This window comes from Sturnus vulgaris, chromosome 2 (assembly GCF_052056855.1).
Source record: "Sturnus vulgaris isolate bStuVul1 chromosome 2, bStuVul1.hap1, whole genome shotgun sequence".
NCBI classification, from domain to species: domain Eukaryota; kingdom Metazoa; phylum Chordata; class Aves; order Passeriformes; family Sturnidae; genus Sturnus; species Sturnus vulgaris.
Genome location: NC_142244.1, coordinates 87,375,376 through 87,392,312, shown reverse-complemented (window position 1 = coordinate 87,392,312; position 16,937 = coordinate 87,375,376). Strand labels below are relative to the sequence as shown.

General features: G+C 41.0%; 1 protein-coding gene across 9 annotated transcripts in view; it reads left to right on the top strand.

Moving 5' to 3' along the window:
* GABRA5 (gamma-aminobutyric acid type A receptor subunit alpha5) overlaps positions 1-16,937 on the top strand; it is a 57,477-nt gene that overhangs the window by 29,936 nt on the left and 10,604 nt on the right. The gene's annotated exons all lie outside the window — the stretch shown is intronic.

Below are 16,937 nucleotides of genomic sequence, written 5' to 3'. Positions count from 1 at the left end.
AGTAGACTTTTTTTTTTTTTTTTTTTTTTGGTAATCAAATCAGAGCTTCCAGGTGCAATAATTTTCTCTGAAGACTTTTGATAATTACCAGACAAGGCATTTTGCTAGCCCCTGAAGCCACCTAACTTCAGCATTTTGCAATGTTTTTTGGCCATATCAATTTAGAGTCACTAATCCTAGCAAGATTAAGCTTTGCCTTTATCGTCTGTATCTGCCCTGATTTAATACTCACTATACATTGTCTTCTAGTGAGCATGCTAAGAAGTAAAAACACTGCTAACAGTAGCTATACCACATTACCAAACTTGAGATGAACTGATTTCCTTTCCCTCTTCCAATCCAGAAAGATTCTTTTTCATCCAAATAGCCACCAGTATTTTGTAAGGTCACTGCAGGTTCAAGTGTGTTCATTGACTTCAGCAGCATTAATTTACAGCAAAGCCAATATAAATCTGAAGGTCCAGACACCTTTACATTCCACTTAAAAAAACATGTATACAAATCACCCATTTAATTGAACTTGAAAATGGGAAAACATCTCACAGGAGACTGTAATTGTTTATATCCAGGGTTAAGTAAAAGCTACTGGAAAGAATAAGACAAAAAGAAGTTTTCTTTCCTGGTATTACATATCGTTTAGTCTCTCAATAGATGAAGTTACATCTGTTGATTTCTAGTCTAGACTAGAGAACTGGTATGTTGTGTACTTCTTTGAAATACTGCAAAATACACAATACTAAAACATACATATTTAAACAAAGCACCTGATGCAGCAGAGATCTGAAGCTCAAAGTTAAATGGATATTTCCATGTATTAGTAGATTAGGTGCGGTAAGATACAGGTTCTAACTCCCCACATAGTAAGACCAAAAAAAAGCATCCAAATCAAACATGTGCATGAGGTAACATTACAAGATAAGCTACAAATGCTTAGAAGGAGTGCCCAGTAATCTGTCTGAATGTAATTATATGTCCTGCTAGTGCCAAATGTGTTACATGTTAATCACCTCTTAGCACACAGGTAATTTTAATCTGTGTCAAAACCAGCACTAAGGATTTCTATTTTAGGTCTGTGAGGGGTGAATAGAGTTTTGGTTTATGCTCTTTGCCATGCTCAGAATAAAATCCTAGAATACGTTTATAAGGTATTACCAGTCACCTTTAAATTCTTTCACAGTGTGTAGACATGGAACCGTTTGGTCTGTGCTAGCCACACCACTGGCAGAAAAAAGTAAATATACAGAGACAAGCTTTAGACAGTCTCTCGGCCTTGGGAATATCTGTATTACGATCTGACAGCTCCCTGCTAATTTATTGGGATTTAATATGCTTATGTTTGTACAAGTAGCAACCAGTATATCAGGGTTTATTGAACTAGTCGAGGTGTATTTTAGGAGAGGACGATATTTATTCCCTATTGGCAGCAGTATGGGTTTGCATTGAGTCATGTCCAGGCTTGCAGCAAGACAAAGCCTACAGGGGAATATGATACATAAGCACATACCCTTTGTGCTTTAGCTTTCCTAACTGTCTTTCTCTAAAGACTTTCTTTTTTAATGGTGTTCTTTCCGAAAAGGTTTTTGGAAAGCCTCAAGGAATAGCATCAAAGTAAATGTTAAACACAGTATCAATGGAGCTGGGGGGTGGAGAAGAAGCTGGTGGTAACCAGTCTGAGGATGAAGAGGGCAGGGCAGTGAAATGAAAGAGCTGGTGCACGGCAGATCAGCAGCAGAAAAGGGTGCTAAGGAGAATGATCAGTGTTGCAGCAGAGGCAGGAGCAGGTTATTAATTTTCTGGCTGCACGAGCATTGACTATGTTTGCTATAATTCAGCAGGCAAAAGGCAAAAAGTGCCTGATGTATCCTTCATTATGAAAGAAAATGAAAATTATTATTTCTCACATAAATAAAGGTAAATGTTGAATTCTTATGTCCTATTTGACTGATTCCTTGCTGCATTAGAATTGTGGGAGATTTCATGGGCCTAGGAAACCTGATATGTAGCAACAGAGTATTTTGTAGAAGTAATTAAAAGCCCGGTCAAATACACAAGATGTGATATAAAGTTACCTGTGCATTTTTAAACACTCTATGGCATGTCATGAGAAGGACAGAAGTTCAGGGACGGCTTCTAATTAAATGAACAGAGCAGGTTTTAGTTGTCCTTTTCTTAAGTACAGCTCTGTACTGCTCCGAGATGGCGAGAACAGGTGGCTCTACTCCAGGAGTACATGTATGCACTTTTCCTGCAGGATTGCATCCCTGCTAGGGGTCAGGACACCTGTAGAAATTATCCTCCAGAAGTCTCGTTTAGAGGGAACTGGGGATGATGCATGAGCAGGCTCGGGGGTCTCTGCAGCAGGCTCTGCTCCCTTTGCATCCAGAGTGCTCGATGGGAATTGCTGTGACAGTCTGTTCATGCTACCTCGTGGCAGCATGGGAAGGGTGCTGCTTTCTTCCATGGCCAAATTTAAAATAACTTCACGTTGCAATTCTAATGCTGACCTGTACCCTAAATAACTTTGCTGGTCAAACAGGATATAATGAAAATTCCTGATGCCAGAAGCAGTTTCACTAGTAGCACCTTAACCCAAGAAATTTGATCTTAACCCCATGCTATTTCTAGTGTGGGGAGGAAGAATTAGATAAAATAGCAAGGACATTAAAGCTTCCCATCTTTAATGTTTCACCTCTTCCACTGACAGTCCCTAAGAATACATTAAGAGTATAATTTAGTACAGTTTCGAAACTGTCACCAGGTGTCACCAGGTGGGTAAGCATCATTATCTCTAGGGCAGCTGAAACAGAGAAGTTAATTGACTTTCCGTAAGGTCATGCAGCAAATCAATGTCAGAAAAAGGATTAGACTCAACGTCTTTGGTTGGAGAGGCAGATGTCTAATCCACTAGATCATGAAGACCTCTGCCCAGGCAACTGACTTAACTCCTAAATCTCATTTCACTCTTGTGTTAATTATATCGGTGTTACCTACCTCACAGGGTTGCCCTGAAGATGAATTCGTTAATTGCTGTTAATTGGTGCTTTGACAATATCAAAAACTGTAAGGTGGAGTGTGTTTATGACAACTGCCTCTTGAAGACACAGTGCCTGAGTCCATGGAGTTATCAGACCTTGTATTGTGGAATGGATAAATACATGAAGCAGCAAAAACACCCCATATTATTTTTAGAGTAAGCAGAGAGTTTAATGCATATTCTGAAAATAATGAGATCCCTAAGCTCATGAGCACAGGAAAAAGAGGACCTGCGTTCATTCCTGATGAATTTTAAGTCAGCCATAAAGATGGCCGAGGTTGGTGGCTGTTGATCAACAAGCAAGCTTTCCAGCTCTTGGTAAGGAAACAATTTGTAATGCCTGGAGATAGTAGCTAACATAGTTTATGTACATCTTCCTTTTCAACACCTCAAACAAAGTCACAGTTTGACTTTTGATAAAGGAAAGTGCACAGGCTATTTCTGTAGCAGGAGATATGTTCAAATTATTTTCCTCTAATAAGCGTGGTGAAGTCAGAGTAATGAGGAGACAGTAACTTCACCAGTATCCCAGATTTTATTGCAACACTCATTAAGACACTGACTGTTCACAAACTATCCATTAACTTGTAGCCACTGCGAAATTTCTCCAAAAGAGAAGGTATTTTAAGAAAATTTCTCTGATATTTCCTTACAATGTAGAGAAGGCACTGAGGTGAAGGCATCTACAGGGTTTTTCTTGATTTTATACTTTTCCCCATTAGCACCTGCAAGAACTGCAGGAAAATGACAAGTATGGAGGGAGAACTTGAAAACAGTGTCCTTCTAAACAGACTTTAATTGTGATTTAGTAAAATGTGATAAAGAATGTATTCAGCCTCTCAAAACTTATGTGTAAAATCTTGTATAAGAATATAATTAAATGAATAATAAAGACAAATGTTAATTTTAAGAGACTCTGAAAAGTGGAAATGGCTCTTAGGAAGGTTTTCATATGTTGGTCTCAGGGACTGCTGGAACTGCAGATTCATAAACAGAGGCAGAGCTTTTCTGCTACTTGCCCCTACAGCTGGACAGAAGAGGCTCCTTGAATCTATTCCTGAGAGCAGAGACAGTCAGCACAGCTTGTTGACTCTGCTGGGATGCATTAGTGCCTTCCTTGTGAAAGGACACGTGGAGAGGGCCAGGAGGACCCCTGTGAAATGCTGAGCAGCCAAGTTCAAAACTAAGTTGTGATTTTGCAATTTAAGGCAGAAGTCAGCTAATAGGGAATGGATAGGTTTGGTGACGTTCTGCTCACTAAGGTAATATCTTCTGTTATATTTTCCTAAGGCTTATCACTGCTTCCTTAGACACCTCCATTGCAACAGATACTGAATTACTAAAATAAGGTGAAGTTAGGTGAATACTAAAACGAAATATTTCTAAGACATGTGATGTATTTTTTTTCTCTCTCTCTTTCAATCCTATATTACCCCCAGCTACCAACTACCTCTTCAGTTAAAATACATTTCCCCTTATTTTTAGCAGACACAATGAAAGACATACTTGTGGCAGCATCAAAAAGGCAGTTTAGACAACTGTGTTGGACCATTGTTGTAGTTCTACATAAGTATAGGTAGCTAGTAAAGCACAGGCATCTAGCCTGAACTAATTTTCCGTGGAACCCTTAGAATGAATGGAGGGAGTGGACACCACCAAATGGTATTGCTGTTATTTGCTTCTTTTTTTCCTTGGAATCATGGACAGATGACTTGTCATGGGGCTGTGATATTTTAAAAGTTAAATCTTTTAGTGCAGAATGAGCACAGGGATTTGGCCCATATCAAAAGCCTTGTATTGACAGTGAAGCTCTAGGGAATGGGTGGGACGAATCTGTGACAATTTCAGATAGAAATACATGCTCCAGTTAGCTGTCTAGAGTCCCTCTATGGGCATTGAAAGGAAGTAAGTACTTCTGCAGTGAGGTTCATTAGAAGTATTTTTGATATCTGCCTAAGGATGTGATGAATCATATTTTAGAAGTTCCAATTTTTCTGCAGTGCTATCTCATGTAGGTAAGTGTATTATTCCCTAGTCAAAGCAACTTAGAAGTCAATTTTTCTCTGCACTGCTAGCTCAGAAATACAAAACCATACTTAGTTCAGAAGAAACAGTCACTGTTGTAGATTAGTTAGGTGTTACATTATATTGGTGGTGAGCTTTTGTATCTCTCCTAAGGACTTCTAGGTATTTCTACTGGAAGGCCCATTTTTCAAAGGATCTCAATGAAACAGTCAGTAGGGCTCTTCAATGTAGAGACAACTTTACCACTTATTCAAGCATCTTGCATGAGCTGTGCTGTTTCTTCTGCATTGAGTGCAGTGGGTTATAACAACAGGCACTGAAGCCTTCTCACAGATATTGCATCATAGCCTGTAGTAATTTCAGATATGTATGTATAGCAATAGAGCTTTTTTAGTCCAGCATTATGGGCAGTTAGGTCCCACAGTCAGGGTGGAGTAATGTAGCTCCCAAAGGGCAGGAAATTCATCAAGAATGGTTTGTAAAAGAAAATACTGTAATATTCAAGTATTCCCAAGATGTAAGAAGATTTTTTTTAACAGGAAGCTGCTTAGAAATTAAAACACAGAGTTCTGGGCCTGGACCATGTGGTGGGTTTCTGTAGCAGCTGTTGTTATAGGATCCCAGTCTGCATAACTTGAAAATGAGTATGACCATAACTTATTTGTCTGGTAGGTTTGCCATAGAAGTATACCTTTTAGTTTGACAAAAGGGAAAAGGGCTCCCTAAAATGATCAGATCAGTCAGTTTCTCTTCACCCATTACAGTGATATACATCCAGGACTTCCTTGAAAAGGCTGAAGAAACTGCTAGTATATCCTTCAAGCACTTGCAGTAACTGTCAGTATTTAACTTCTCAAAGTGTCATATGTACACGGTTACTGTGTGTCTGCACTGAGATAGTTTTTAAAATACATTAGAATGGCAGCCCAGCCCCTTGGCTGTGTGATGAATTTCCTGCAGAACAGTGCCTGGCTCTGCATCAATCAGCTCCTACTTCTGGTCACCCACTGTGTAGAAGCCAGTGAATTTTCCAGCTTTAGCTTCATAACAGAGTGAGAAAGGGAGGTCAGAAAGAACAAAACCTTCTGTCTTCCCCATGCCTTGCAGCCAGGGCTGAGCCCAGGCTGCAAACTCTGCTGATGTGCAGCAGCCCAGGGCTTGGCTCCCTACCAGCTGAGAGCAGTGTCCATGCAGGCAGTATCATCCTTAAGGAAGCCCCTTTTGTTGGATCTGTAAGGAATGCTTCCTGGGGGTGCCGGCAGCAGCTTTTGTAGCAGCTGCAGAGAGCCCCGTGAGCGACCAGCGCTGAAAGGCTGTGCTCCTCACCGTGAGCTGGCTCAGCTCACACACTCAGGCTCTTTGGGGAAGAAAAGCTCAGCTGGTGGCGGTTTTGAGCTCAAGGAGACAAAAGTTCAGGCAAGGGTAGGGGTTGGTGTGGAGATACTCAGCAGTGGTGTTTTTGTCTCACGTGAAAGCAGGCTAGACAGGATTGTGGTGGAGCTGCGTGGAGATCTGGGGTGCTTTGCTAATGGTACAAACATCAGCACACGTTTCCCGCTTTGGAGATTACAGCCTAAATTTAAAGCTGCATAACTGCCTGATTACAGGGAATCAATATGAGTTATCAGCAATAGAAAACAGCATGCAGAGACTGCATGTAATATGCTTAAGCTTTCAAACGGCCTTTGGGTGCAAACCTGCAAAGACATCGCTGGTCTCATAGGGCCCCAGAAGGCAGTGCCAGGCTTATGGTTGCCAGCCATGGACAGGGGTCTGTACCACTGGCAAATGGGATATTATTTGTAAATGTGACAAATGGGTAGGTACTGCTCCACTGCTTTACAAGCCAGGTTTTTGATGTCTCTTATTTTCTAAGAGACATGGCTGTTTCCATGGCTCGTGAACATTTCATAAACATTTCTGGAATCATTCTCTTGATCCCTGTGTGAGGTTGGTAGGTCTCTGCTGCCTTCATTTTGCAGGTGGGCATAAAGGAAGCAAAGAGCAATTACAGTCTCTTCTGAGCAAAGATAGAGTGGTTCATTACTTGCTTTTATTGCCTCTGTCGTTATGGGTCCCTAGGTTCAATTAGAGCCTCCCAGTGCTACTGCAGTACATTAATGACAAAATTACTTGCCTAGGGTTTTTGGGGAAGGAAAAAAGCTGTAAGATACTGCTCAAACTTGGATTTCAGTTTCTAGTCTGGCAGCTCCTTTATAACACCTCGGTCTCTGGTGGGCCAGGAAGTCCTCTACCTAAATTGCTGGAACCTCATTAGCCTCCTCTTCTGCACAGAGAGCCAAGCTAGTCCAAGCTGTCATTTAGTGCTGCTGCAGTCCCAGCCCAGCAAGCTTCTTCAAAGGAAACAGTTGTTTCATGGTGTCCCCCATGAAGAAACGAGAAGGAAAGAGAACTGGGAAGAAGGAAAGCCTGATAAGCCTTCTGTTTTTACCCCCTTCATCATCATTGCCACTGAGAGTCTCCTCACAGCCAGCCTGTGCTAGCAGCCAGCCATTTTGCTGAAAACATCCCAGAGCTAAATATGTCAGCAAAGCTGGGATTCCTCTGTCCTAAATTTATGTTTTTGTAGGGTAAATATATACAGCTGAGCTGATTGCTCCCACCGTCTTAGGGGAGAGAAGTAGATATTTTTAGGCTCAGGTTAATCTTCTCCTAAAATAGGTCAGCTGATGGCTGTAAATAAGGAGATGTTTTATGTGTGCACAGAGAAAATGAGATGGTGGGCACCTTTGGATCTGGGTCTCCAGAGGGACTGTGAGGGGGCAGTTCCCAAAGACAGGATGTGTGCCTGTACTCTAGCAGGGAGCATGTAGAATGTCAGTGCCCCTGGTCAGCAATAGCTCTCCTCAGAGAGGCTGCTCGGATCCATCACTGAGGCTGGACACTGGGAACTGGTGGCCTCAGGAGATTTTATCCCCTTCTCTGAAATACAGGGCTGCACTGTGCCCCAGAGCAGAGGTCTGTAATCCATCTTCCGAGGTTTAGATAACTGCACCTTTGGTGTAGGGAGTAAGTTCTTGTGATTGCAATTTCAAGGCAGTATTAAAGTGTTTGAATAATAGTATTTCAGCCTGCTCTCTCTCTGCATACCTATTGATTACACATTCGCACAGTGTTATTAATGTAGCAGTACTTCTGAGATTTGTAAATGTCTTCATTAAGGGATAGGATTCAGAAACAGAGGTATATATTTAGCTGTGCAAATAGTTCCAATCACTCTCAGCTGGTTTCAGGCCATACAGATTTATAAGTAAGGGTGCTTTGAATGGTAAGCTCAGCAGATACACTAAATAAGATGGTTGAGTCCCTGATGCCACTTAAGTGGGTGAGAAGAATATCCGTAGATTACAGTGAGGTTACAGTTTCCTTCTGTGATGTTACATGTGGCCAGAAAAAACATGTTTGTGAAGGCACCCTCCACAACATGATCAATTGGAGTATTTTCTAAATTCACTCTGCATTTCTCAAAAGAAACTCCAGTGACACTCCTGCAGAGCAGGTCATGTTAGCTTTGCTGATATTAAGTGGCACCTTGTAAAAGGAGGAGACCACTGCAATTAAGATTAAGCAAAAGTGCTTAATCTTTGTAAAGTTACTATGCAAAGTGAGTAATGATATCTGCCACACTTTAGAGGATACTTTTGTTTGCCTTGGAAAAAGTAAATTAAATGTCTTAACATCATCCTCATAACCATGCTGTTTTTCCTAATGAAGCAGTTAATATAAGTGCCTAATATTGTGATGGTAAATTCAAAGTCCATTAAGTGTTAGTACAGCATTCAGTTTGGCTGGCTGGTGGAATTACCACATGCCTGGCCTAGGAAGACCAACATAAGGTCAGAAACGTTCCTAGGATATTTAGCAATTAAAAATATAATCCTAGCACATCCTACTGTTTTGTTTCTCTAGTCCTCTTACAGTGGGTATTTATGCCAGCCATAAAAGGGAAAAAGAAAAGGATCAGAGGCTGGCACACCAGATTTTGACAAGTTCCATATGAAAAGCAGTTGTATAGCCACCATTAGATGCAATGTAAAAACAATTCTCAGGTTAGTTCTAGACTGAAACAGCTGCCACTAAATCTGAAAATAAAGAAAGAGGTTATGTTACAACTACTGACTGTAGTGAGAAGAAGAACTGGGAAGAGGCAAAAGAAGGAAGGCGTGATGCTCCCTAACATCAGCTCTGAGAGGGAAGTAGGAGCCCTGGGGGGATGACCTGGCACTGCTGGTACCTTGGAGCACTGGCTGTGTAACATCCCCACAGCACACCCTGCTCAGACACCTCTTCCAGGCAGCTTGTGGCAGGCATCCCACACCATGAGGGGCAGAGTTATCTACACCTACATGTCTCTTTGCTGTTTGGCATGCTCCAGGCTGCACCGTGGAAAAACATCTTCTTTGCTGGGTTGTTTTTTTTTTTTCTCCTTTTTTGAGTGGAGCCTTGAGAATCTGCCATCCTGAGACACACAGCTCAGTTCAGTGTGCCATGTCTGGTTTTTACTGCCTGTGTCTCAGATTTCACAGCAAGTAGTCACTCCCAGTTGCAATCCCAGTGCTTGGGAAATAGATGCATCCCTTTTATTGCTCCCTCATGGTATGGGTGAGCACGATGGGGAGAGATAGAGCTGCTGTCACTGGTGATCATTCTTAGGAGACATTCTGTGTTACCCTGCACAGCTCCCAGCTCAGGACTCTTCTTAAATGCTGCAATTGCATCCTGTGAAGGTGCTATAATTGACTGAATTATTAGGATGACACTGTTCATTAGTATTTGTATTACATCCATCATCAGTATGACTGTGATTCAGTGTATCAACTTGAAAACAGTCAATTTATTGTATTGAAGAAGTCAGCAGACTTGCCTATGCTAATCATGAATCCAACCTCCAAAATATACAGTTGCTTTCGGTTTGGGTTTTTTCCCTTTGCTTTATATTTTTGACCTCAAATTTGGGTCATGTTTAGACTTTCCTCCCATTAACTGGAACTTCTAAAATTATGCAGGACCTTCCACCTGATTTCTTCCGTTGAAAAGCCAAAGAAAATGGCTTTTGAAAAACTGTGTGTCTCAAAATGAATTTGACAGACATCTTCAGTTCTGTATGTTTCACCACCCTGTGGGTACAGTCCGTGCTTCTATTTCAAAATTTCTATTTTCCAAAGCCAAATTTTTATTCCCACCTTTTCCTGAGGTGACTTGTAAATTATATTCTGAAAAAGAATCATTTTGATCTAACTTAGAGCTTTATTCTTTTAGCAATGATCACTAGGGTATATTAGTGTTGCTTAGTAATGATGTCTCTCGAGACCTGTCTGGCACATTTTTCAGAACATCCTATACTATTCCCTGCAGAATGTGACAACAAGATCAAAAACTGTATCAGGAAAACATACAGAATACTACTTATATTACCAAATTTTATTTCTATTTTAATTTCAGGAAGGACAGAAATGAACATTTTAGTATGACTGGACTTTTCTACTGCCTGTTTTACAGCCAGTGGTGTCCTATAATTTTTCATCAGTTTCATCAGTTTTCGTGAATAATTTCCTCCTTGGATGTCCTCTGTTGTCACAGACAATGATACTGTGTCATTGCAAAAACATTTCCTTCTGGGCATTTCATTTTTATTCACATCTGGAACCATTCTGAGTGCATGGCAAATCTGAGCTTTCCAATGAAAGAAGAATAGAGACTTTGTGGAGAGAATCCCGTGCAGGGCCACAACAATCACTGAAGAGCTGGGGCATCTCTCCTGTGAGGGGAGACTGAGATCTTGGACTGTTCAGCGTGGGGAAGGGAAGGCTCAGAGGGTCCTAATCCATCTGTAGAAATTGCAGGGATTGGGGAATGAGAGATGAAGAGGGAGCTGGGTGCTGCTCAGTAGTGCCCGCTAGCAGAATAAGGGCCAGTGGTCATTAAAAAAACATTAAATTCCATCTAAACAGAAGCAAACGTGCTTTTACTGTGGGAGTGGCTGAACACTGCAACACGTTGTCGAGGGAGATTGACAGTTGGCTACAGTGATTTGAATATCATGGAGATATTAAAAACCTGACTGGACATGCTGCTGGAAAAAATGCCTTTGGTGTCCCTGCTTCAGCAGAGGTGGGACCAGATGATCACCAGAGGTGTCCACCAGTCCCTGCTGTCCTGTGACTCTGTGTTATGTGAATCTGTAGTCCAGTGTACACATTACACTTCTTGTCTGTGATGCATTTAAAATCATGCCTGCTGTTTATCCATATACTGTAAACTCACGCTAGTTTAAATGATCAGTCTCAATTTTAATGATTTCACGTCCCTAAAGTAATTGCCATAACCCTAAAATTCTCCCAAGAACATCAGAATTCATCACACTATGCCAAAGTCTTTATTTTAGGCTCTTAATCATTTAATATGTGAATACATTTCTCTTAATATTTAAATTGCTATTTTACGTTAAAAATTTATTTTTACAAAAAGCTATTTCCTCCAAGACCTAGACTATGCATATTAGTACTATGTCTTGCGTTTTTTTATATTTAAAAGTACATTTTTACTAGATTTATTTTCCATTTGCTCTTCCTATAGAATGATCTCATTTGTATATTGGGTCATTCTTATAAAGTCATTTTAATGGGAAATTCCAATTATGGAGGTCAAATCTGGCCTGAGTCACATAGGCACAACTGTTGACAGATGCTTTGTAATGGGCTACAAAGTATTTCTGCACAAACCACAAGAAATCCAGCCTGACTCTCAGAATTCAAGCTGGTACATGATGGCTTAGTAGCAGTGCTGTTTTGCAGCCTGCAGGAGTCTGAGAGGCTGTAAATCTGGATTGCTAGTGAGTTATATAACAGCCTCTAAGTGAGTCAAATACAGTAATGGTTAGATAAGATAGATATTTGTATGTGTATTCAGATTGTAATTAGAGTTTCTAAAAGAGTTGACAATTTTATGCACATCTTCCCCAATCAACAGGCTTTGGCAGGGATTAGCAATACTCCCAAGATTAGGCAATCTGACAATCCTTGTGGCATGTACTAAAAGTCACGATAATAAAGGCTTAGAACATAACTGCACAATTGGAATAAATAAAATAGAAAACAAACGAGAAGTCATCTTTCTAAAGTATCTCTTTAAGTTAATTCAACATCCAGCTAGCATTTCCTTCTGAAAGGAAAGTTCCAGCCATGGCTTGTGGATAAATGCTCTGTTTAATTGTGGAATGTACCTTAAGCATGCTGAGTGGGCATCCAAACATGCTGCCTTAACTTAACACTGCTTTATGCTTCCTGTGAGGTCTGTCAAAGGGTTTAGGGGGTGTTGGAGAGGGATTCTTTGCTTCTCTATTATTTGATGCCTTATAATGCAGGAATGAAAACTTCTTGGCAGATATCAGTGGTGATTTTTTTTCAGGGGTTACAGCTTAAAAAAAATCAGTCCTAGAAATACGTCTGGGTTCCATAGACTCGAAGTTTGGGTTCATCCATCCACATTTAGGTGCCAAGAAACTCTCTTCCCCACTACCACTTTTTTTTTCCACCCCTGGAGTTTCTTTCAAATACGGAGGGGAAAGAAATGCAAGAAGGAGAGTGTCTGTCAGTTGCTACAGATATCACTACTGCCCTGTGGTGGGGGCAGTGGCAGGAGAAAACTCTGCTTGTGAGTTGCTTTTTCAGTGGAAGGGAGGATTCTGCTCACATTGTTTCATTTGCAAATGAAAACAGGGCTATCCTCAGTGCCAAGGCAAATGTCTGGGATCCTCCAGGTCTTACCCACTCACTGTTGTGCTTTGCTAGACTTTATCTTAATGTAATTCCTCTCTGGTTGTGGTCTCTCCCTTGCCCGCTGTTCACTGGCATAAGAAAGACTGTCTGGCTTTCCTTGCCAGACGTACAGGAGCAGGGAAAGAGACCTGCTTGTCAATAAATAAATAAGAGAAGGTATTATTTCTTTCATCATTCTGGTAGGTGATAAGCCTGCAGCCATTTATCAACTGTCCAGTAGAAATAAATGTCTGTTGTCATTTTCTCACATTTAATAAATTCTATTTCTTTGCAATTTTAGCTGTTCATCTCAAGTGCTATCTTTTTTTTTCCTTTTTCAAAGAAGTGAGCATAGAAGAGAAAGGATACTTTAATGAGGCTTCCTCCTGTCTTTGACAAGACAACAAAATTATTTTAAAGAACACAAGATTAATTATTTGGATTCATAAATCCAGAAGACATGCACTTGCTTAAGGCAGAATAAACACCAAGCAGTCTCACTTGGATTTGCAGTGGCTTTGAAGTTGAGTTTGCTTTTGCAAAACTACCAGCATTATTTTCTCAGCTTGCTATCCTAGAGCTGCAACTACATTTTCCTATCACCCTTTTAGAGACATCCCCACCCTGTGTGTAATGCAACGGAGATGATATATTTCCATATTTCCTTTCATTGGTACACCTTTCTCATATGTCTAAACAGTAAGACCTGAAGTTCTTCAATGCTCCAGCAAGCAAGGCTAGTAGGCAGCCTACTGGAAGCTTTGCTTAAGTGGAAGAATGTTTTTACAAAATTTGACGTGTCAGTGAATAATACCATGTCTCCATTAGTTCTTCTACTCCAATAGCAAAATAACATAATTCTAGACTACATCCACAGTTCCAGTTTTCAATGTGACCATGCCTAATTATACTGCAGGGGTTATCAGCCACAGAGCTGGAGCTTCTGGCTGCCAAGTGTGGGATAACTGGAGTCTGAGGCTTCTGTGAAGGTGTGGCACAAGGTTTGCAGTAGGAAGACAGCTACCTGCTAAAAGTACACAGGCTTATCTGTCTCGAGGTTTATCTAGATGACCAGAAAAGAGATGGTCAGCTGCCACACCAAGGAGCATGGGGTGGCTTTTTCCTGTCAGAACTTGATGTGTAGTAAGGAAAGGAGGCACAAAGTCAAAAAACTTATATTAGAGCTTCTTAAAACACAAACCATATTTGCATGGAAGACAGATGAGGATCATATCATATATGTGATTGATCACAATAGAATATATCCAGATGGGGGTAAATTTATGCTATTCCTAATGTGACAGACTTCTCCTGAGGAGGTAGAATCACTGCAGGTTGCATTGGTTTGGGTTGGACCCCACAGGAATATATTTGTTATCCTCTTGTGTCTTAAAGCCCTGGCTATAACCATCCTGCCCTTGCACAAGAGACTTTTCTAGATGAGCTATTATTCTCCCTTCTCCCCTGGATACTCTACTCCTGGCCTAGCAGTGACACAGCTCTCTGTCTTGTAGCCTCACAATCCTGTGAGAAAGGACCTACAGACAGGACTCTTCCTCCCAGGCAGGGACTGGCCTCATGCTGTGCTCTTGCCTGCCTGAATGCTTTCTCTTCTCACCAGCTGGCCTGGGATTGCCATCCCCCTTCCCTGACGTGGTTTCAAAAGAAAAGAGCCTGATGAAGTCATGCTCAGGCATACCTGTGAGATCTGGAGTTTTGGCACCTTGTGGTCTGAATTGCAGGTATCTGACAAGAGGAGCTGCTGGACGCCTGCAGCGTAGGAGCCCCCAGCCCTGTTCCCCTGCTGTGTTTTAGCACCCAGTGAAGGCTGCAATTCACAGGAGAGGTGTTGAATGATTTTCTCTCCCAGGGGAGAGAACCAAAGCATCTGAATTCTTGTTAACCCTTACAGGCCAAAATTCCTTTGTGATTGCAATTTCAGTGAATTTGGTTACAGTACTCCCATTGGGAAGCATCTAGTCAGGATGAATTAATGTGTATCATCATCAGAAAACAGGAAAAACCCGATTATCCTGGTGGTTGGGATCATTGCAGAAACAGGGAAGTGCTGAGTTGGGATACATCTAGCCCATCCCAGGGAAAAAAAAAAGTCCAATGCTGTTGTTAGGAGCTTTTCTTTCCATAGTTAGTTTGCATGTTAGAAACATTTTTTTGCATACTTTTGCAAAGTAACACAGGTAAGAATCAAATTTTCTAACAATCCCAAATCTACCTAAACAAATTCGACATTCTCTGGGGATAATCAGCACATGAACAACACCGACCAGATAAGCATTTGAAAAAAGGAGGGCTTTCTGCATCACTTTTTTAAAATGGAACCATCTCCTCCCTCTTGCCTTCTCCAGAACTGGCTTTGAAATTATTTACAGTACATTGTGAACTTGTAACCATCTCAGAGATAATGAAGTATCTCAGCTCTAAAGGGAAGGTGAAATTCCATTACTTTTTATGATGCAAATATTTTGAAATAGGGAATACATTCCTTCTTAGCCTTTCAAAGCAGATCATGACATGTAATTACAGTAATTTTACTGCAGAGCTACAAATAACAAGCATAAGGAAGGCATGTGGGCAGTCCTGCATGGCTAACAAAGGATGAAATATTTGTAGATTCTCAACTTCCAAACCCAGGATCAGCTCCAGCCCTGGATACAGCAGCAACTGTCAGATATTTGACAAAAAAATATTTCAAATTATCATTGTGTTCCTAGTGACAGTAGTTAATAATTTTTTTTTCTCAGAAGATTATCCATTATATAATTACCTCTCTCCCAGTTAGGAAATTCTGCCCTGTTCTTCATCTGAATCTGCCTGGAACCATCTTTTAGGCACCTTTTGTGAGTAGTCCAAGAGATCCACCCTGGTTTCATATTTCTGTATGCAAGTATCTATACTCAGCTGAGCTACAGCTCAGCTTTTTGTCAGAGAGCTGAATAAGCTGAGCTGCTTAAGTTTCAAATCATGACTTATTTTCCAGTTCCTGGAGGTACTTGTAACCTTTTGAACTCTCTCTGCCTCTCTGTCCTCATTATTTCTATGTATTTTCTGAGGTGTGGATGAAAAGCCCTAAACACTCAGAGCAAAGGTCTCTCTAGGCCTGGTGCCCTGCCTCCCACATACAACTCAGTGCCATTAATAACAGTGCAGAGAAGGTGCTGCTTTCTTCCCTGCTACCTGGTCTGGCATTCAGGTGAAGCTCATTGTGCTACACATGTGCTCTTAGCCTGAACTGAGATCGCTTCCATTTTATACTTGACATTCCTGGTTTTATAGATCCACGGATCACCTTACCACATTTCTTGCCCTTGCAGTGCCTCTGAAGCTCATGTTGACCCACTTCCTATGACCCAATGCCTATGAATTTTTTGTAAGTCCCCCATGGAGCTGCATCTTTCCAAGAAGCTCACTTGCTCTAGCAAACAAAACCCACAGTCTGAGGGAGTGAGTACACACCGTTCAACTAGCCTGTTGTTCTTGACTCTCAAGTCCTGATCTGGAAAGCCACCATGTATTGTCTCCTGAGGATGTCAGGTTTTTTCCAGAAAGAAACATTCTGTACTCCCATCTTCCAAGTTAAAAAGCAAAGAGATACTAATATTTGACTTCAGACCACTTCCACACCTACCTGCTTTTCACCTTCCATTTGTGGAGTAAGCCTTGTCTGCTCTCCAGAAATTTTAGTACAATGTATTCCAGCCTAGTGTATGTAACATGCTTAACAGGAATGTGACCTGAAAGCTTTCAATGCTAGGGGAGTTCTAAAAAGTGTGAGAGCTACTTGTATTAAATAAAATATAATTAAATATAGAGTTGTTTCCTGGGGTTTTTGAGACCATCTGCAGAGAAGGTTTAAAATCTAAACCCGGCATTGACTGACTGTAAAAGAAAACTGAGATTCCCTTATAATACTATGATCACTCTGGGTGTTAGAGAATTAAAAATTGCAGCAGCATTATAGAAGAAGGAATGATTTGGCAGTACTGCGACAACATTTTATTCCTAGGACCTCTAAATGAGCATGAGAGAAATCACAAACACATCTGCAGTTGTGCAGGTGTTTTCCCACCACCCATTCTCCT